Genomic DNA, 20,618 nt, shown 5'->3' on the forward strand with positions numbered 1-20,618 from the left:
AAAATAAGAAAAAAAGGTAAATATTAACAAAATAAGAATAAAAACACTTGTCTCCCTTTACTTTGTAAAAAATTAAAAACAAAATTACACATGTGGTATCCCTGCGTCGTAATCACCCAGAGGAGGAAGTTAGTACATTATTTATTTTAACCCCTTAATGACATGGCCCCTTTTTTTCTTTTTTTCCCGTTTTCTTTTTTTTCCTCCCCAAGTTAAAAAAAATCATAACTCCTTTATTTATTCATCGACGTTGCTGTATGAGGGCTTGTATTTTGCGGTATGGGTTGTATTTTTCAATGGTAGTATTTAATGTACCATATAATGTACTGAAAAACATTTACAAAATTCTAAGTGGAGTAAAATGAAAAAAAAAATGACATTCCGTCATCTTTCAGTGCAATAAAAATGACATAATAACTTCATTCTATGGGTCAGTACGATTTCTACGATGCCAAACTTGAAATTTTTTTTTTTTTCGTTCTTTTTTTTTTGCTGTAGTACTTGTATTTTTTTCAAAAATTTCATTTTTTTAAATTATTTTCTACTTCATCTTCTGCGCGCAATAACTTTATTTTTCCGTCGACGTACTTGAGCAAGAGCTCATTTTTTGCGAGATGTCCTGTAGTTTACGTTAGTACTAATGTGGAATACATATGACTTTTTGATTGCTTTTTATTGCATTTTTTCTGGGAGACAAAGTGACTGAAAATTTGTGGTGTTCCTTCTTTATTTTTTATTTTTTCCAGACTTCGTTCACCGTGTGGGGTAAATAATGCACTATTTTGATCGGATTTTTACGGATGCGGCACCCTATTTTGATAGATCTGACTTTTATTGACGCGGCAATACCAAATATGTATTTTTCTTTTATGATTTAGATTTTTTTTATTATAGATATGGCAAAAGGAGGGCGATTTAACCTTTTTATTACTTTTTTTTTAAACTGTGAAAACGTTGCAAAAAAGAAAAAAAACTATTACAATTTGGTGAGCACGACAGGGTGATAAGAAACCCGCCACTGAAGGGCTTAATGGGGCTAGCGCTGCTTCCATCGGTCCCATTGAAAACAATGGGGGCGATATTGCAGGAAGATAGAACATGCTGCGATGTGTTTCCTGCACAGCATCGCGGTACTATGCAGGAAAACCTCGCTCATATGCATGACCCTATTCAAATGAATGGGGTTCATATTTGTGCAGCTTGCAACATACAAATCTTGTGCAATTTTACTTTTTTTCCCCCCTCTCAGCTGTGTGAAACACGTCTATAGGGTTAATATTAAAGTCGAAAATGGCCGTCCCTCTAGTTAAATCCTGCACAAGTTGGCAAAGGCACTTATCTTTTGTTATTGATAGAAACTTGTTACCTTTATGAGATCCACAGGTTTCAGTTTCCCAGTTTACATCTGGACTAGTCCCCATTATTACCATATTATGATATACTGCTTCATCTATTTGTTTTAGTATTAGATTTTCAGTGGATTCTGTTGTATTTGGTGGCTTATAGCCTTATACAGATTTTATTACTGTTTCCATGTATTTCACTTTCCTTACATATATCTTCCTGCAAAGTGGGCTTTAAACAGAACAAACTTCTGCCCCTTTCTGGTTTTTACAATCCCTGCTTAACCCTGTATGTTAACTGCCCAATCACAGCTGTCATCCAACCAGGTTTCAGTTATTCCCACTATGTTATAATTTTCCTCAGACGATATTGCTTCCAATTCATCAACCTTATTGATCAGATTTTTACCCTTAGTCACCATGGATGGCAGAAAAAGACCACATAATTAGAGATGAGCGAGCGTACTCGGAAAAGCACTACTCGCTCGAGTAATTTGCTTTATCCAAGTATCGCTGTGCTCGTCCCTGAAGATTCGGGTGCCGCTGCGGCTGACAGGTGAGTTGCAGCGGGGAGCAGGGGAGAGCGGGTGGGAGAGAGGGAGAGAAAGATCTCCCCTCCGTTCCTCCCCGCTCTCCGCTGCAGCTCCCCGCTCCGTGCCGGCACCCGAATCTTCAGGGACGAGCACAGCGATACACGGATAAAGCAAATTACTCGAGCGAGTAGTGCTTTTCCGAGTACACTCGCTCATCCCTACACATAATCCATCTTTTCTCCCCCTATATTTATTTCCTTTCTGTTTTTCTTTAAGGGTAGATACATGTTTATCTCAGACATTCTGAAAGGCACACTCAAGCAACAACATTTTTCCATCCCTGCACCCTTCACGATTGTCACACTCTGAACATATCCTATGTTTGTTGCAGTCACTTTCATAAAGTGCAACCTCCTGTCTGATACTTATCAGACACCATCTTGATATTGAGATTTGTCCCTACTTTCTCATTAATTGTTCTGCACTATCATTCCCATGATGCATCAGCACATCACATGACCAGCTACAGCCTGTACCATCTCTGCCTACTGGGAGGACAGTATAATTATCGTTATCTTCTATATATAGACCATGAGTATATAGTCAGGAGGCTGAACTATCCTCTCCATTATAACTGCGATAGGAGTTTCTGTGTCATCCTCCAAAGAGTTCGTGTTGTAGGGTCCATCATACAGGAATCGTGCTGAGTGAAAATCTGACCTTTTGAAAAGTACATAAACCTAAATAACTATCATGTGGTCAGATTGAGATCTGAGGAGAACTCCCAGACATTTTAGATTGAAAGGAATAACTAAACAAGATATTGCTAGCTGACATTTATACTTTGGGGACTAGTTACATAATGAATGAAAAGAAAATATCACCAAACTGGCTCTTTAAATTCAGGAAGTCTGCTCCAAGCATCTACTACTCTTTCAGAAAAATATTTTCGGACCATGCTTCTGATCTTTTCCTCATTGTTTTTGTCTTTTAAAGTCAGTATATAAAGGTTGGAAAGTGAGCGCAACTAATGCAATGAACAAAATAGTATGCTACAGTAGCCAAAGCTATGCAGACGGTTTGGAGCTGGGAAAAAGTGCCACTACGATTTCTCTCTGGTCAGAGAGTTTATCACTGACATACTGCAGAGTCTGGAACTATAGTACAAGATTGCAGTAACAATTAGCGCCTGCACAGTTAGTTAAGAACATACTAGGAACTAAGGTGTGCAGTGAGCTGCCACACATCCTGTGTTAGATTTTCAAACACGGACCAGGAGATAGTAGTAGCTCTGTGATGGACAGCAATGCCTATGATACAGAGGAATAGCGATGCATAAGAAGCATTGTAAGAATCAATATTTAGCCTACATGCACACACTTTTCTTGAATTCCATATGTAGGTGGCCTTTTTTTCCCCCCTATACGGAAATCTTGGGGAAAAAGCTTGTATGACACTACTCTAATATCTGGGACACTACTCTAATATCTGAAACTGGACTTGTATGCCTGCTCTAATATCTGGGACTGGCGAAAACTCTGTTGCCAGCAGGATGTAGAAGTAGAAGTACTTCCTTTATATGTCCCATATTTTTTTAATCAACGTCTGACTTTGGCTCCAACAACTGCATAAAAAACTTCTGCAAAAACATGTGCGATGTGTTGATTTCTACTGTTAATCAGTTTTTCCTTATCCCTACCACCGGCACAACGTTGAGTTATTCCTGCCCCTGTGTACTGGTAGGACAGATGGAATGTTTAATGAAAAAAAACTAATAAAGCTAACTTTACTAGTTCTAGCTCCTTTCCCTATATAGTGCTACCTGGTACATACCTGCAATGTGTGAGTTTATAAATTAACTAAAAAAGCAAGGGAAGCTTGTGCTGCTGTTAGGACTAAAGGAAACCGATTAATATAATTCAATGAATTATAGCAGGAAGAAACCGCAGTGGGAGGGCCCCCCTGCTCTGCAGCGTTTAGTGCAGAGCGACTGAAGGTCATTCTCTCTGATAGCCATGGTTCTAACCTATAGTAGTATTGAGGAAGCTACAAGAAGCTGCCTCACAAATGTATTCAAATGGTATAGACTTTCTCTGACCATGAGGTGGCAAGGGTTTGAGTAGAGGGAAGCTGGAGGCTCAAGGTCCTGGGACACAAATTACATTCTGATCACCTCCTTTATCTATTCTTGAGAGCAGAATAAACAGGTTTTCCAACATTCTAGATTCTTTTGGTCTAGGCAAATTTTTTAACACCTAGAAATACCTAAGGAGTTAAGCCTGAGCTCTTCAGAAGTAATAATAATAATAATAATCTTTATTTGTATAGCGCCAACTTATTCCGCAGCGCTTTCAGGCATAGATAAATGCAAAACAATACAACAATTGCAACAATTACAATGTGAGATACATTGGGTTAGACATAAATGGGTTGAGGGTGGTACAGGAGGTGCAGGGGGTGGGGAACACAGGCAGTAGGAAATTTTATGTACAGATAATTTATCAGAAGGCAAACAGGGTGGAGCACCATAGGGAGGGGCGAGGGACTAGGTCAGGAGATTTGGTATGCCCCCCTGAAGAGGTGCGTTTTTAAGGCACGTCTGAAATTTCGTGCATCGGGAATTGTCCGGATGCCTTGGGGTAGAGCATTCCAGAGGATGGGTGCTGCTCTAGTGAAGTCCTGTAGGCGAGCATGTGAGGTTCGTATTACAGGGGTGTTTAGTCTGAGGGTGTTATCTGATCGGAGTGAGCGCGCTGGGTGGTATGCTGACAGAAGTAGAAGAATGAAGGCTGGGAAGAGAAATTGAAATCACGATTATATATATATATTTTTTTTTTTCAAAAGTAGGGACCTTAGAAGTAAAGGTAAAGAGGCACGTAAGTAAGACCCTGTTGCAGAGGAAGGTGATGAAAGACTCTCCTATACTCTTTGCTGTGATAATGGCCAGAAGGAAAGTCAGTTTTGCTGAAAGGAAGCTGTGATCTACCTCCTGAAAAGGATTAAAAGGTGGAAGAGTTAACTCCTTTAATACCTTCAATAAATCTTGTAGTGGAATGGATCACATAACTGTAGGTTTTAGGTGAGCCAACCCTTTAATAAAGCTCTTTATCAGAGGTTATTGGGACATCTTGCTTTCCCAGGAAGGCTGACAGCTGACACCTGGACCTTCAGTGTGGAAACACTGAAAATTTTGTCAAGCACATCCTGTAAAAACTAAAGGTTGTTATTGAATAATGGGTCCAAGCTATTTACTTGCTTCTCTGAGGCTGTAAATATTCTTTTTATCCTGTAGAATTTTTAGGTTAGAGTAGGGCAGCATCTCCATGACTCTTTATAGCTCTGAATAAGAACTAGTCAACCTTCAGGCTGTTAGGCTTAAGTTCTTCATATGTGTGCAGAGCTGAGCGCTCTGATATACCAGGTCCTGCACTGGTGAAAGTCTCCAAAAGTTACCTGGACTTATGTATATGAGCTGGGAGAACCACAAATTTCTTTCGCTAGAATGGTATGATGGTTATTACCATTGCCTAGTCTTGCCTGATCTTTTTTAATACCCTCGATATCGTAGAGAAAAAAAGGAATACATAGTGCCAGCCTAAACCTCCATGGAATGGACACCCTATTATATAGGGATATATATGTGATATGGAGAGCAGAATATTTCCACCTTGGCATTCAACCGTGTTGCCATGAAATTGATATATGGCGTACTACATTTCTCTAAGATCTGTTGAAAGGCTCTTTTTGTTCAGGGAGCACTTCACTGCCACAGGTAGCCCGCTGCTCAACTGATCTACTACCACACTGAAGGCTCCACATATATGAACCACAGTCAGATCGGATAGGTTCTTTTCTGCCCATAACATCCTCTCCACTTCTTTCTGAAGGGCTTTGGATCATGTGCCTCCCTGCTTGTTGATAAACAAGACTGATGTCATATTGTTCATCCTTATCGAGCATCGGCTCGCAGTTGGGCGGCTGGGGGAGATTTCAATCCTCACTCTCCCCCACCCCTCTCAATTCACTCAACACAGCGGCCGTTTAGTAATGAACAGCTGATGTTTACACTGAATGCTCATCATTTAGAATTTTATGTAGCCTAAACAATGAGCTATGATCCTTAACGATGATTGTTCAGTGTAAATAGCAGCCGTTCAGTACTGAACGGCCGCTATGTTAAGTGAATGGAGAGGGGCGGGGGAGAGCAAGGAAATAAATCTCCAGCCACCCCACCTCCCTGCTGGTCGTGTTGTCAGAGAGCCAGCGATACTCGCTGCTGTGTGACAGCACAGGAACGAGTATGTGCAGAGACGAGTGTCGGGCTTCGTTTGCCTGACATTCATCCCGTGTAAATGGGGCTTTATACCTTGAATTCTGAGGGCTACTGCCAGCAGTGGAAATGACTTTTATAAAAACAAATGAAGCAGAAGAGATCCCCAAGGGGAAGGCTGTGAAATGAAAATCTCTCGATGTTGACTGCAACCCTGAGATACTTTCTGTGACATTAGGCGATAAGGATGTGTAGATAAACATCTTATAGAGCCAACATGACTATGAATTCTCCCTTTTCAAGTATAAAGCAGACCGACTTTATCATCTCTATATGGAATCTTTTTTATTTATTGAATTTTCTCAATCACACAAAGATAAACTGAAAGTATCAACACTTGGGCCTCCAAGCTGCATGGCCTGGAAACCAACAAGCTTTACAAAGCACATTAGATAAATTTCAATTACAGTTGACACAGAAAAAGAACAACATAACCAAGCTAAGGAGCTTTGGAAAGACCACAACTGCAATATCCCCTTGCTTTCCAAAGTCACTAAAACCTAGGGAACAATGGTAGGCATTCAAGGACTAGGTGGGAATTTTGAAGATTAGTTTACCAAAAGGACCGTGATATAGGATAGATCTTAACAAAAGGGGCACAATATGACCAGAATATTATACTCAGCAAGGGTATTGCTTAGTCTCAGGGGCGAGCACTTGGCAGAGAACATCGAAGTCTATCCGAAGAACCTCACAGTGGTGCCATGGCAGTTTACATGGACATGTGAGAGGGGCCGCTGCTGTAGAATTGAAAGGGCTGTGTAGTGGTCCAATCCAGTATCGGTACAGTGGGAGTCTCAAGTAAATGGAATGCTTTTTCCAAGTCCACTGGTGAGCAAACAATATATGGGCGACCACATTTCGGCAGGATGACATCAATGGGATGACCCCCTGATAAGTCTTGTCAGCTGCTCTAGTGGTTTTCAACAGGAACAGGATGGTTCTACGCATGTACAGTGTGAACCTGGAAACGTCTCAGAGAATAGTGATTTCAGATCCATTGAAGTTAACGACCCCCAATTCCCATGCCTTATGTAAAATGTCCTCCTTTTGTTTGTAGAAATGCACGTGGCATATCACACCACATAGACGATTAAAATCTCTGGCTCTTGGCCCAGATAGGTGGTGCACTCTGTCCAGCTTTCTTTCAATGTCCTCCAATCTGTCCAATACTTTGTTGAAAATGACGACCACAGTATCGTAAAGTGCCTCTGAGGATACATCCACCAGCAGACCCAGCAGCTTTTAATTGTTGCATCAACTCATTTTGCACATCATCTAGATATAGGGCAATATTTCTCATCTGGGTACTGATATTCTACTGTCTGAGATAACTGCTGCAATTCAATGAAAGTTACAGCAGCTTGTTGTCCAAGGGTCAAGACTTTATCAGACAGCGACTGAACTGTCTGAGTGATGTCATGAATGTCTTTGGCATGCTTTTCCTCCAGTTGGGTCTCCAGGTCTGCCCTAGTGGGTAAGGCACTGCCCATAATTCATGTAGGGTGCGGCACATGTAAGGTCATATAGTAGAGTACATCTTGCCAGGAAGTCCAAAGTTGGAGGTGTACAAAGGAGTCCGGAGAGGGCATCACAGTACCTGGGGTCCCAGGTGAAGATTCTTCTGAGAAGGCAGGAGGGACTGTGGAGCCATCGGGTCGAAGCACTGCATCCCCGCCAGAATCAAAGAAGCATTGCTATGTTGCAGAGGCGATGGGATACTGACCGGGGATATAGACTTACAGGCCACATGCTAAGGCAATGCAGGAGTCTGCAATGCAGAGCAGTCTGTCTAGTTCCAAGGAGGGTTAGCAGCCGCCGCTGTGCAGGAAGGAGGTAAACCCTCTTACTCCCATGTAAGTACAGAGGGGCTGTGCTGCAGCGAGGATCCAGTCACTTGGTGACTGTGGGGGTTCGATGGAGTCATCAGTGCAATCATGGAAGCATGCTGCCAGGTAGGTTTTGCGGATGGATTTTGCAGAAAGTGGCTCAGCAGTGCTTTTGCTGTGTCCCCAAGTTGTTCTGCTTGCTCTCTTTGGCGATAACTTTAGAACCAATGTTGGGCAGTGTTCAAGCTGAGGAAAGGCTTAGTGGGTCCTAAGCTCTGTAGGTTCCTGCACACGAACTTCACAGGCAAATTTCAGCAGCAGCACTGCCCTTCCAGTCACCTCATCCACCAGACAGCAGACAGCAGCCACCAGCCTGCAGCCACAAGCCACCAGCCTGCAGCCACAAGCCACCAGCCTGCAGCCACTAGCCACCAGCCTGCAGCCACAAGCCACCAGCCTGCAGCCACCAGCCTCCAGGCGTAACGAATAATGATCGACATGGGCAAACTTGTCGCAATGATGCAGGACTTCCCTAGCATATGGGACAGTAACTCCCCAGAGTACCTAGACAAGAATCGAAAGGAACAATCCTGGCTTCAACTCTCCGCTCAGGTTTATGGGGATGCCTCGACGAACGCAATAGAAGCGGAAAAGAAGAACTTGCGTGAGTATTATTCGCTATTACATCAAATGTCCTTTTTTTTTCATTTTAACCCCTTAGTGGCCAAGCAGTTTTACTTTTGTTTTTATTGTGCTTTTTTCCATCCCCACTTTTAACCCCTTAGTGACGGAGCTTTTTTGCTTTTTTCCTTTTTTTTCCCCTACTCCCTAAAAAATCGTAGTTCCTTTATTTATCCATCGACGTCGCTTATCTATTTATCCACCATCTTTCGGTCGTCCTGTTTCTGCAGCGCGCAAAGTGCAACAAAAACGACCTGATATTTTTATTCTATGGGTCAGTATGATTACTATGTTACCAAACTTATATAGTATTTTTTTTGCTGTAGTACTTGTATTTTTTTTTTTAAAGATATTAAATTTTTTAAAATTATTTTCTGTGTCCATTTTCTGCGTGCAATAACTTTTTTATTTCTTTGGCGACATAGTTGTGTGAGGGCTCATTTTGTGCGGTATGTCTTGACGTTTCTGTTGGTACCATTTTCACATACAGTTGACTTTTTGATCGCCTTTTATTACATTTTTTCTCGGAAATAGGTTGACTGAAAAAGTGCATTTCGGGCGTAGTTTCTTTATTTTTTTTGACCACATTCACCGTGCAGGGTAAATCATACATTACTTTGATAGATCGGACTTTTACGGATGCAGCAATACCAAAACGGTCACACTGCAGGACGGACGACTCTCCGCAACGCTGGCAGAAAAGAGCACATGACCGGCTCCATTGCCGGACTTGTGTTCTTTCCTCCAGCTCTGTGGAAAGACGTCCATCCTGCATTGCGGCCGTCTTGTGCAGGAAGACGGGTGCATCAGCCGCCAGGATGCGCCCAAGTTACTAAGCCCTCCCTGTTTGTTTTTTGCGGGAATAGTTGTATTTTCCACTAGTGCCACTGAAGCGGCATTTATTGGGTTAATAGCCTTGTTCAGCAGACACCCGCAATGTGTAGAGGGAGATAGGTAGTATTTCTTGCCAATGCAGGATGTAAGAACGCAAAATCTGTAGTAATGAATTCCTCTTGTGAATTTTTTTGCAGTGACTGAAATAAAGTCACGCTGGAGAAGCGCCCGAAAAAAGTTACATGGATCAACCATGCCCACAAAGACATCTGCTCACCGGGTGAAAGCATGTTGCCAGAATAATTTAACGGTGCTTGCACAAGCAAGAGGGACAAAACGGAGTCTGGGTGTTGGTTTTTCAGCTGTTTTCCAAGGAATGGGCAGTTCTCTAGGGGTTGGGTTTACAATAAGGGGCGGCTGCTGGTTTTTCTGCGCGTTTTTTTCCGCAACACATCCGCGTATATCCGCGCGTGATTTTTCACGCATCCGCACTTATTTGCAAGCACATTAAGGCCTCATGTCCACGGGGAAAATCGGGCCCGCTACGGATTCTACATGTAGAATCCGTAGCGGGTCCCTCCTGCCCCGCGGACATGAGCGCTGAAAATAAGAATTTATAAGAATTTACCTATCCGTAGCGGGCGGGGAAGCTCTGCTCTTCCTTACGGACGGATCTTCTTTTTCGGCCGGCGGATGAATTCCTCACGCCGGCGGCACGTCGCCGGCACGTCGTCGACGTGCTGCGCGCATGCGCCGGGCACATCCGCCGAGCCGAAGCAAGGGAGATGCGGCCGTGAGGAAGAGAAGACCTTCCGGGTCCGCTCCGGATGGGTAAATTCTTTTAAATTCCTATTTTAGGTCTCCTGCGGATCCGGACGGCTTCCATAGGCTTCAATAGAAGCCCGCGGGAGCCGTCCCCGCGGGAGACCCGCACGAAAATGGAGCATGGTCCAGATTTTTTCATGCTCCATTTTTTTTAAAATCCCTTTTATTGACCATCCGCGGGTATTTATCTACCCGCGGGTGGTCAATGCATCCCTATGGGGTGCGGATCCGCGTGCGGGTAATCCGCTGCGGATCCTAAATCATATTTTTCCCGTGGACATGAGGCCTTAGGTACCATACGCGCGTGAAAATCCGCTAGCGGAATCCGGAACGCTCGTGTGCAGGCGGCCTTAAGCTGCAACAACAAAGCCACGTCCCCAAAGAATCTTTACTTTTTGATATGGCATTTGAGAGACCTTAAAAAAAAGGAAATTCATGACTAAGGCCGCCTGCACACGGGCGGAAATCCCGCGGCGGGATTTCCCGCGGGATTTCCGCCACTGAAAGTTTGCATAGGAGTGCATTACAATACGCACTCCTATGCAGACGGCCGCGGTTTTGCCGCGCGAAATATCGCGCGGCAAACAAACCGCGGCATGTCCTATTTTTGTGCGGGGCACGCACTCACCCGGCCGCCGGCTCCGGTCTGCGCATGCGCCGGCTGCGCCGCAGCTGGCACATGAAAGAGCTGGGGCCGCCAGGCGCGGGAAAGTACGCGCTTGTCCCTGCAGGCTCTCGGGTCGGGTCCCGCGGCGAGAATTCTCACTGCCGGATCCGACCCGCTCGTCTGCAGGCGGCCTAAGGCCGCCTGCACACGAGCGTTCCGGATTCCGCTAGTGGATTTTCACGCGCGTATGGTATCTAAATGTGCTTGCGGATAGGTGCAGATGCGTGAAAAATCACGCGCGGATATACGCGGATGTGTTGCGGAAAAAAATACGCAGAAAAAACAGCAGCCGCCCCTTATTGTAAACCCAACCCCTAGAGAACTGCCCATTCCTTGGAAAACAGCTGAAAAACCAACACCCAGACTCCGTTTTGTCCCTCTTACTTGTGCGAGCACCGTTAAATTATTCTGGCAACATGCTTTCACCCGGTGAGCAGATGTCTTTGTGGGCATGGTTGATCCATGTAACTTTTTTCGGGCGCTTCTCCAGCGTGACTTTATTTCAGTCACTGCAAAAAAATTCACAAGAGGAATTCATTACTACAGATTTTGCGTTCTTACATCCTGCATTGGCAAGAAATACTACCTATCTCCCTCTACACATTGCGGGTGTCTGCTGAACAAGGCTATTAACCCAATAAATGCCGCTTCAGTGGCACCAGTGGAAAATACAACTGTTCCCGCAAAAAAACAGGGAGGGCTTAGTAACTTGGGCGCATCCTGGCGGCTGATGCACCCGTCTTCCTGCACAAGACGGCCGCAATGCAGGATGGACATCTTTCCTCAGAGCTGGAGGAAAGAACACAAGTCCGGCAATGGAGCCGGTCATGTGCTCTTTTCTGCCAGCGTTGCGGAGAGTCGTCCGTCCTGCAGTGTGACCGTTTTGGTATTGCTGCATCCGTAAAAGTCTGATCTATCAAAGTAATGTATGATTTACCCTGCACGGTGAATGTGGTCAAAAAAAGTAAAGAAACTACGCCCGAAATGCACTTTTTCGGTCACCCTATTTCCAAGAAAAAATGTAATAAAAGGCGATCAAAAAGTCAACTGTATGCGAAAATGGTACCAACAGAAACGTCAGGACATACCGCACAAAATGAGCCCTCACACAACTATGTCGCCAAAGAAATAAAAAAGTTATTGCACGCAGAAAATGGACACAAAATAATTTTAAAAAATTAAATATCTTAAAAAAAAATACAAGTACTACAGCAAAAAAAATACTATATAAGTTTGGTAACGTAGTAATCATACTGACCCATAGAATAAAAATATCAGGTCGTTTTTGTTGCACTTTGCTCGCTGCAGAAACAGGACACACTGAAAGATGGTGGAATGTCTTTTTTTTTCTCTCCGATTACAATTTTTTAAAGGTTTTTCAGTAAATTATACAGTACAATAAATAGTGCCATTGCAAAATACAACTCGTCCCGCAAAAAAACAAGCCCTTATACAGCGACGTCGATGGATAAATAAAGGAACTACGATTTTTTAGGGAGTAGGGGGAAAAAAAGGAAAAAAGCAAAAAAGCTCCGTCACTAAGGGGTTAAAAGTGGGGATGGAAAAAAGCGCAATAAAGACAAAAGTAAAACTGCTTGGCCACTGAGGGGTTAAAATGAAAAAAAAGGACATTTGACGCAATAGCGAATAATACTCACGCAAGTTAATCTTTTCCGCTTCTATTGCGTTCGTCCAGGCATCCCCATAAACCTGAGCGGAGAGATGAAGCCAGGATTGTTCCTTTCGATTCTTGTTTAAGTACTCTGGGGAGTTACTGTCCCATATGCTAGGGAAGTCCTGCATCATTGCGACAAGTTTGCCCATGTCGATCATTATTCGTTACGCCTGGTGGCTGATGACTGGTGGCTTGTGGCTGCAGGCTGGTGGCTGCAGGCTGGTGGCTGCTGTCTGGTGGATGAGGTGACTGGAAGGGCAGTGCTGCTGCTGAAATTTGCCTGTGAAGCTCTGTGCTGTGTGTTGGGACGCCTCCTACCACGCCTACTTCCTGTAGTCATAGCAACCAGTGACTCCATCCGCAGCTGCACTGCGGATGTACTGTGTGAAAAAACGCACCCATTCACTTGTATTGGAGGCTTCACGCGCAGAATCCGACCCAAATTAGAACAGGTCGCAGATTTTTTCAAGCGCATGAAAAAACACGATACAAATCCGTCTGTCTGGGGACAACTGCGTATCCTCATAGGAGTATATTGGCTGCGGTCTGGGGCGGACAATGTGCATAAAATAACGCGCTAGCAATTCCGTTCGTGTGCAGGCACCCTAGGGACTAAGAGTTCCACTATGTCTTTATCATGTACACAGGTTCCATTACTCAGGTATAAGTAATGGATCCACAAATTCTTATCAGCTTTTGCTGACAACTATCTTCCAAAAGGTAGAGGAGAAAACAAGGGGATCTGCTATCTTAGACCTAATTCTTACCAACAGGGAGGAAATGGTTGAGGAAGTAAGGGTGGCTTAGGAGGCAGTGATCATGCTATCCTTGAATTTTGGATAAAAAGAGGAAGAAGACCTGAGAAGACTCATGCTTCAAGGTTGTATTTCAGAAAGGCAGATGAACTCAGAAAGAGGATAGCAAGAATCTAATGGCTGGATGTTCTTAAGGACAGAAATGTCCCAGAAGATTGAGAAATATTGCGAAATGAGATTCTCAAAGCACAATTGTTAACAATCCCTAAAAGAAGGATGAATGTGAAGCATTTAAAGAGACCAGGATGGATGAACACAGAACTTGCACACATGTTAAAAAGGTAGACAAATATGTTTATTAAATGGAAAGAGGGGGGAATATCTAAAGAAGAATATAATGCAGTCTGCAGAAACTGTAGGGCAAATGTCAGAAAAGCTAAAGCTAATAATGAATTGAGGCTTGCAACAGAGGCCAAAAGCAATAAAAAAGAATTTGGGGGTATGTCAAAAGCAAAAGAAAAGTCAAAGATGATATTGGATGCTTACAGGATGAAAATGGTGAATTGGTTAAAAATGATGTTGAGAAGGCCGAACTTTTAAATTCCTATTTTGTATCTGATTTAACATCAACTGATCTTCCCTGTGCTATTGGGGGAATAAAAGAATGCAGGCTATCTATAAGCAGAGAGATGGTGAGGGAACACTTAGCTAACTTAAATGAATTCAAGTCTCAAGGTCCAAATGAATTACATCCTAGGATACTAAAGAAAGCAGCGGAGGTAATTGCTGAACCACTTGTCATAATCTTTGAAAATTCTTGGAGCACAGGAGACATCCCAGAAGATTGGAAAAGGGCAAATGTTGTCCCTATCTTCAAAAAAAGAGAAGGAGGTGGATCCAGGAAACTACAGGCCTGTGAGCCTGACTTCTATACCAGGAAAGATCTTTGAACAAACAAAACAGCGTGTATGCAAGTACGTGGATAAAAATGAAGCAATGAACCAAAAACAGCATGGGTTTGTAACAAACAAGTCATGCCAGACAAATCTAATATCCTTCTATGACAGAATCACTCACTGGGTTGATCAGGGAAATGTGGTGGATATAGTATATCTTGACTTTAGTAAAACATTTGACAAAGTATCTCATAACATACTTATTGAAAAAATGACCAAATATGGGATTGACCAGGCAATGGTTAGGTGGATTCACAACTGGCTGAGTGATCTCAAAGAGTGTTCATAAATGGCTGCACATCCAAGTAGAAGAATGTATCAAGTGGGTACCACAAGGGTCTATCCTAGGCTCAGTGTTGTTCAACATTCTTATAAATGATCTGGAGGAGGGAATTGATGGGAAACTGATCAAATTTGCTGATGACACAAAGCTAGGAGGAATAGCTAACACTAGGGAAGAGAGGGAGAGTATTCAAAAAGATCTAGAAAAGCTTGAACAGTTGGCGGCAACTAACACAATGGTATTTAACAAGGAGAAATGCTAAGTCCTACATCTGGGAAAAAATGAAAAAAGCATACACAGAATGTGGGGAATTGGGCTCAGCAGCAGCACATGTGAAGAAGACTTGGGTATACTAATAGATCATAGACTGAACATGAGTCAACAATGTGATGCTGCAGCCAAAAAGGTAAACACAATTCTGGGATGTATTAAGAGAAGCATAGAGTCTAGATAACGTGAGGTAATTATCCCCTATACTCTTTCTTAGTCAGACCTCATCTGGAATACTGTGTCCAGTTCTGGGCACCCCACTTTAAAAAAAAAGCCTAAATGTGACAGCACATAAATTGTTAAGTTTCAGAATGCAATAAGTGTATGTATTTCTTATCTGATTGGACTATTGGCCCTTATATAGAAGACTAAAATCTATGCTTTGTAGTGACGGTAACAAGGATTAAAAGACAAAAGGAGTCAATAGGAAGAATAGCAATACTAAATTATGTTAACATAAAGACTTAGTTAGTCAACAAAAATCATGTATAATGTGATAGCAAGACCCTGATTGTAGCCATTTCCTTGTCTAGCCGAACCTTAAGAGCTTTGAGACTTTTTTGTAGATGTCAATAAGCCTTATGATCAATAAGCTTTGTAACCTTTGTAATAGTAACTTTTGTATGATAATGCCCTCTTTCTTTCTGTATAAAAACTGGCAATGTCTTCAATTAAACAGAATTTTCTTGACTTCTCATGAGAAGATCATCTTGCTATAACATGAAAGTGCTTTGCGTTATTAATAGATACTGCTAGCAATCCTCTCATCACTGGCTTCCATATCTACCAATTTGGCACCTGGCAACGAGGTCATCAGATCAGTACTGATAACAGCTGATGCCCGGAACAGGGACCAAGTGACCAGAACCTCTGACCCAACTTACTTTTGAAAGGACAGAGTGCGCAGGCCCATCAGGAGAATGCCGACTGGCAAGAAACTGTTATTCTTATCCCTCATTGTGTCTCTGTGCTTCTGTCTGCTCAAAGTTGGGTAAGTGCGTTCATTTATATTGAGTGGTTCATTTAAGGTCTAAACATGGTCCATTTTATATGACAAAGAACCCTGTCAAATCAGCTGACTAGTTGCCTAGGTTTGAATGAATGTGTAACCCAATGTGTTTGAAGACCATAACAGTACCAATAGGTTGGCTAGGTGTCCTAGTGTGGATATTCTATGATCTAAGTTCCCTAATCTACTGGTAACATGTTCCGGATCCCTGATGAGGGACCAATGGTTTAGGTGGGTCCTGCACTGTGAAGCCTGAGTTTTTAGGGTCATGCAGAGAGAACACCCGTACTGTATGTTGTCTGACTTGTGACAAAAATCTCTTGCCATAGTTGACATAATATCCTCAGACGGAGTTACCTTCTCCTTAAATAAGAAGGAAAAAGGTTATTAAAAACCCATATAGATTACTATGAGTAACAAATGGTTTAACAAAGCCACCTCGGAGTCAGAATAGATAATAACCAAAAACATAGTAAGGATTATGGAAGGTAAAGAGATCGCTAAAGAATGCAAGGCTTTGATGTCTATCATGAAACAAGACACCAGGCATGGGACCCTTACTCCCCGTCTGTAGTCAAATACAATGATAGAATATAAAGGCGGTTTTAAAGATGCTAAGCTCTTGAAGGCAGCTGAAGATTGGGACAGATGTGCCCGCCTGGTTGCTAAAGGAAAGATAGAAGAAAGAATTGAAAATGATGGTGGCAGTAAGTACAGAATGAGAAAGACAATGTCTAAAAATGCACCCCGCCCTATAACCCAAACAGTGGCTCCTATTGAGTTTGTCACCATTGTGGTCAACAAAACCCCAAGATATTATTAGTATCACTAATTAAATGCCAAATCATGAGAAACAACCCATGGGTTTCTACAGAGCTTGCCTACAGTTAGCAGGAGTTTGGCTGTTGTTATAAAGACCTAGAATAAGTGGCCAGACATAAGGCTGATCCATTCTTTTTCCCCTTGATGATGGAGGAGTTTAATCTGCCACCTGACCCTAAGGTCTCAGGTTCGGGGGCTACTTTCCTACATCATCTGAAAGACTGGGCTTTGAAGCGTATGACAGAGTTAGGAATTACCCTGCATGATGTTAGGCAGGAGAAGATAGAATCAGCAGTAATTTTGTTGCCTAGGATTCTGGTAGCGTGGAGGGACTTGAGATACAGTCCTAATGCCCCTACACATGCCCAACTTCTTATGCAAGCCATTGTGGGAGGTCTCAAAAAGAACCTGAAGGACAAAGTAGAAGCCGCCCGTTCTGAATGGCGCACTCTAGAAGCTCAGGCTTTTCTCCAAGTTGTCCACGGTTTGGAGCTAAGCTCCTGTACCACAGTACTTGTAAACCTGGACAATCATGAATCCCAGAAACCTATCACTTGCTGCAACTGTGGCAAACAGGGCCACATGCGTAGACAATGTAGGGCACCTCCTAAGGCTCAGAATGGACAATCCAAACCCAGACCATCCTCCTCTGACCATTAGGAAACAGGCAATCCGGTGTCTGTGCTAATTGATGACGTCTGCCCTTTGCAAGTTAGCAAATCCACTTATGTGTTGTCTCTTTGACTGTAGCATCAGAAGGTCCTCTCCTCTTTCTGGTAGACACCGGAGCAGCCCCTAGTGTAATACACAGCACACATGTCAAAAAGAGTGACATCAGTAAACAAAGCCTTTCATGTGTAAGAGTAGATGGAACACCAAAAGATACTCCTTTGTCTAAGTCCATGGAAGTGAAGTTCACACCCAACCATTCTCTGACTACCCGATTGTTGGTTAGTGAAACCACTCCTCTAAACTTATTAGGAGCAGATTTGCTGCAGAAAATCCACGCCTCTTTAGAGTTCAGGGAGGATGGGTTGGTTAATATCACAGGACAGTTAGCAGAGAAAGAAATCTGTATACTAGCTGCATGTTGTCAATCTTGAGAGACCCCTATAGCCACATGTACACCTTTGTTGTCAGAGGAGGAGCAGGAATAATGCTAACAAGAAGTTACAGTCACCCTCTGGAGCAAGGGAACAACAGATATAGGCAGACTAGCAGTACCACCAGTTCAGGTTAGGTTGAAACCAGGAGTCCCATTGCCATGTATCCCTCTGTATAAAAGAAAGCAGGTATTAGTTTGCTTTCACACACAAAGGCAAACAATATACCTGGGTTGTGCTGCCACAGGAAGTTTAAAATTCACCATACCTGTTCTCACAGTTCATGGGTCAAGTGTTGGAAGGCTGACAACCTGAATCACAGGCTGTTGTTTTGTTACAATACGTTGATGACCGTTTGCTCTTGCTCAGATTGGTACCGGTGTGGTTCGATAACGTAGACAAATTGTAGCAAGTTTAGAGAAGAGTTACCAAAATGGTGAGCGATCTGCAAATCATGTCCTATGAGGAACGGTTAAAGGGTCTGGGAATGTTTAGCTTGCAAAAAAGAAGGCTGAGAGGAGACTTAATAGCTGTCTACAAATATCTGAAGGGCTGTCACAGTGCAGAGGGATCAGCTCTATTCTTATTTGTACAAGGAAAGATTAGAAGCAATGGGATGAAACTGAAAGGAAGGAGACACAAATTAGATATTAGAAAAAACTTTCTGACAGTGAGGGTGATCAATGAGTGGAACAGGTTACCACAAGAGGTGGCGAGTTCTCCTTCAATGGAAGTGTTCAAACAAAGGCTGGACAAATATCTGTCTGGGATGATTTAGTGAATCCTGCACTGAGCAGGGGGTTGGACCTGATGATCCTAGAGGTTTCTTTCAACTCTACCATTCTACACAAAGTAGAAAGAAACACAGTTCAGGTATGTATTGGGTAGCACTATACGGGGTAGAAGGAGTGTGACTAGTAAGATTAGGTTTATTAGTTTCTTTCATTAAAATTTTCATCTGTCCTACCAGTACACAGGGGCAGGAAATCCCCATGGTTGTGCTGCTGTTAGTACGAAAGGGAAACCACCTGTCATGACTTGAACCCAAGATCTCCTGCACTTCAGGCAGCGGCTCCACCTAATGAGCCATCAGCCCTTTGGAAAGCTCCATTGCATTACCTCAGTCTTGTTCCCTTTTCCTGCAATCCAGTCCCTGTCTTAGCTCCACCCTGTTCCTGATTGGACATGATATAAAAGCTTGGCTTTGCTACTCCCTCAGTGCAAGATTATTGTGCTGTTTGCCTTGATCAAGTGTCACCTCCTAAACCTGCTTCTCTCCTGCAAACGTGACTACCAGATAACAAATCCCGGCTTCCATCTGACTACGCTCCCTGCCTTATCTATTTGTCCTACAAACGTGACTACCCGATAATGACTCCTGGCTTCCATCTGACTACGCTTCCTGCCTCATCCATTTGTCCTGCAAATGTGACTACTGTTATGGTATACTACCCTTGATATGCCAGCCCGGGTGCCCTAGATCTCACCCACAACCCCTATCCCTGCCTACTTGCCTTCATTCCTGGCTAACCCCAGGCGGGCAACCGGGCGCTGGTCCCTACTCTCACTAGGGACCGAAAAAGGGACGCTGGCGTACCTGTATGGAAAGGGTAGATTACTGATAGAAAAAGCAGATGTAAATAACAAACACTGGGTACTACAGGTCCCAGCAGCACTACCTAACAGCTTATTTACACAGCGCTGATGGCGGGGGTATTCAAAGCTGAGCAGGGAGATGACAGCGGGGAGAATTCTCAAGCAGCTTGCCGCACCGCCGGGGAGGCCATGGGGCCGGGGACACAGACGCCGGCTGGGAGGTGAGTATTGCCTTTTTTTTTACCTAGTATATACTCGAGTATAGCTAGGCTTATACTCGAGTCAATAAGTTTCACCAGTTTTTTGTGGTAAAACTTATTGTCTAGGCTTATACTCGGGTCGGCTAATACTCGACTATATATGGTAAATTCTTCTAACACCCTCTGCAATTTAAAAAAAAGTGGGTTGTATTTAGTGGTAGTGGGCAGAAGCTTCAGCAACCCATCAGATTTACTATAATTTACACAAGAAACTGGCATAAATTATAGCTGAAATGTATGCCAGTTTCTTGTATAGCCAGTGTAGATTTCTACAGGTAGGCAGAGATGTGCCTTATTTAGTTGCACTCCACTTAAGAGCACTTTAGACTTTGTCAGGCGTATACAACTGTAGTCTAAGTAAATCTGCCCCAGAATAAAAAAAAAATGCTTGTTTTTGCAGTTTTATGTTTAATCTGTTTATGGAGTTAAGATACAGGCATAATAGTGAAAGCAAAAGGAACAGAGACAGAGTAAAATAACTCTCACAGACAGGGGTACATCATATGCTTACAACATGGACAACATAAGAAATCAATAGAAATAGATATTCTGCTGTGGTAGGTAGGTGAAATCTCTGCTACACAAACCATACAGCCCACAATACTGAGGAGAAACAAGTTCATCTGAGGCCCTTTGCTGACACAATCTCAGGCCGGCGTGGGAAGCCGCCCGCACGGAATCTAGACAAAAATAGAACATGCTGCGATTTACTCTCTGTGAGCGGAAATTGCAAATACTGTCCACTCATGTGAGCAGATATACAAATATTCTATTCTTTGAATGAATATAGAATACTTCAGATCGTCCATGCAGCTGACGAGCGCGGATTCCGCAATTCAAATCCTGT

This window comes from Eleutherodactylus coqui, chromosome 1 (assembly GCF_035609145.1).
Source record: "Eleutherodactylus coqui strain aEleCoq1 chromosome 1, aEleCoq1.hap1, whole genome shotgun sequence".
NCBI classification, from domain to species: Eukaryota; Metazoa; Chordata; class Amphibia; order Anura; family Eleutherodactylidae; genus Eleutherodactylus; species Eleutherodactylus coqui.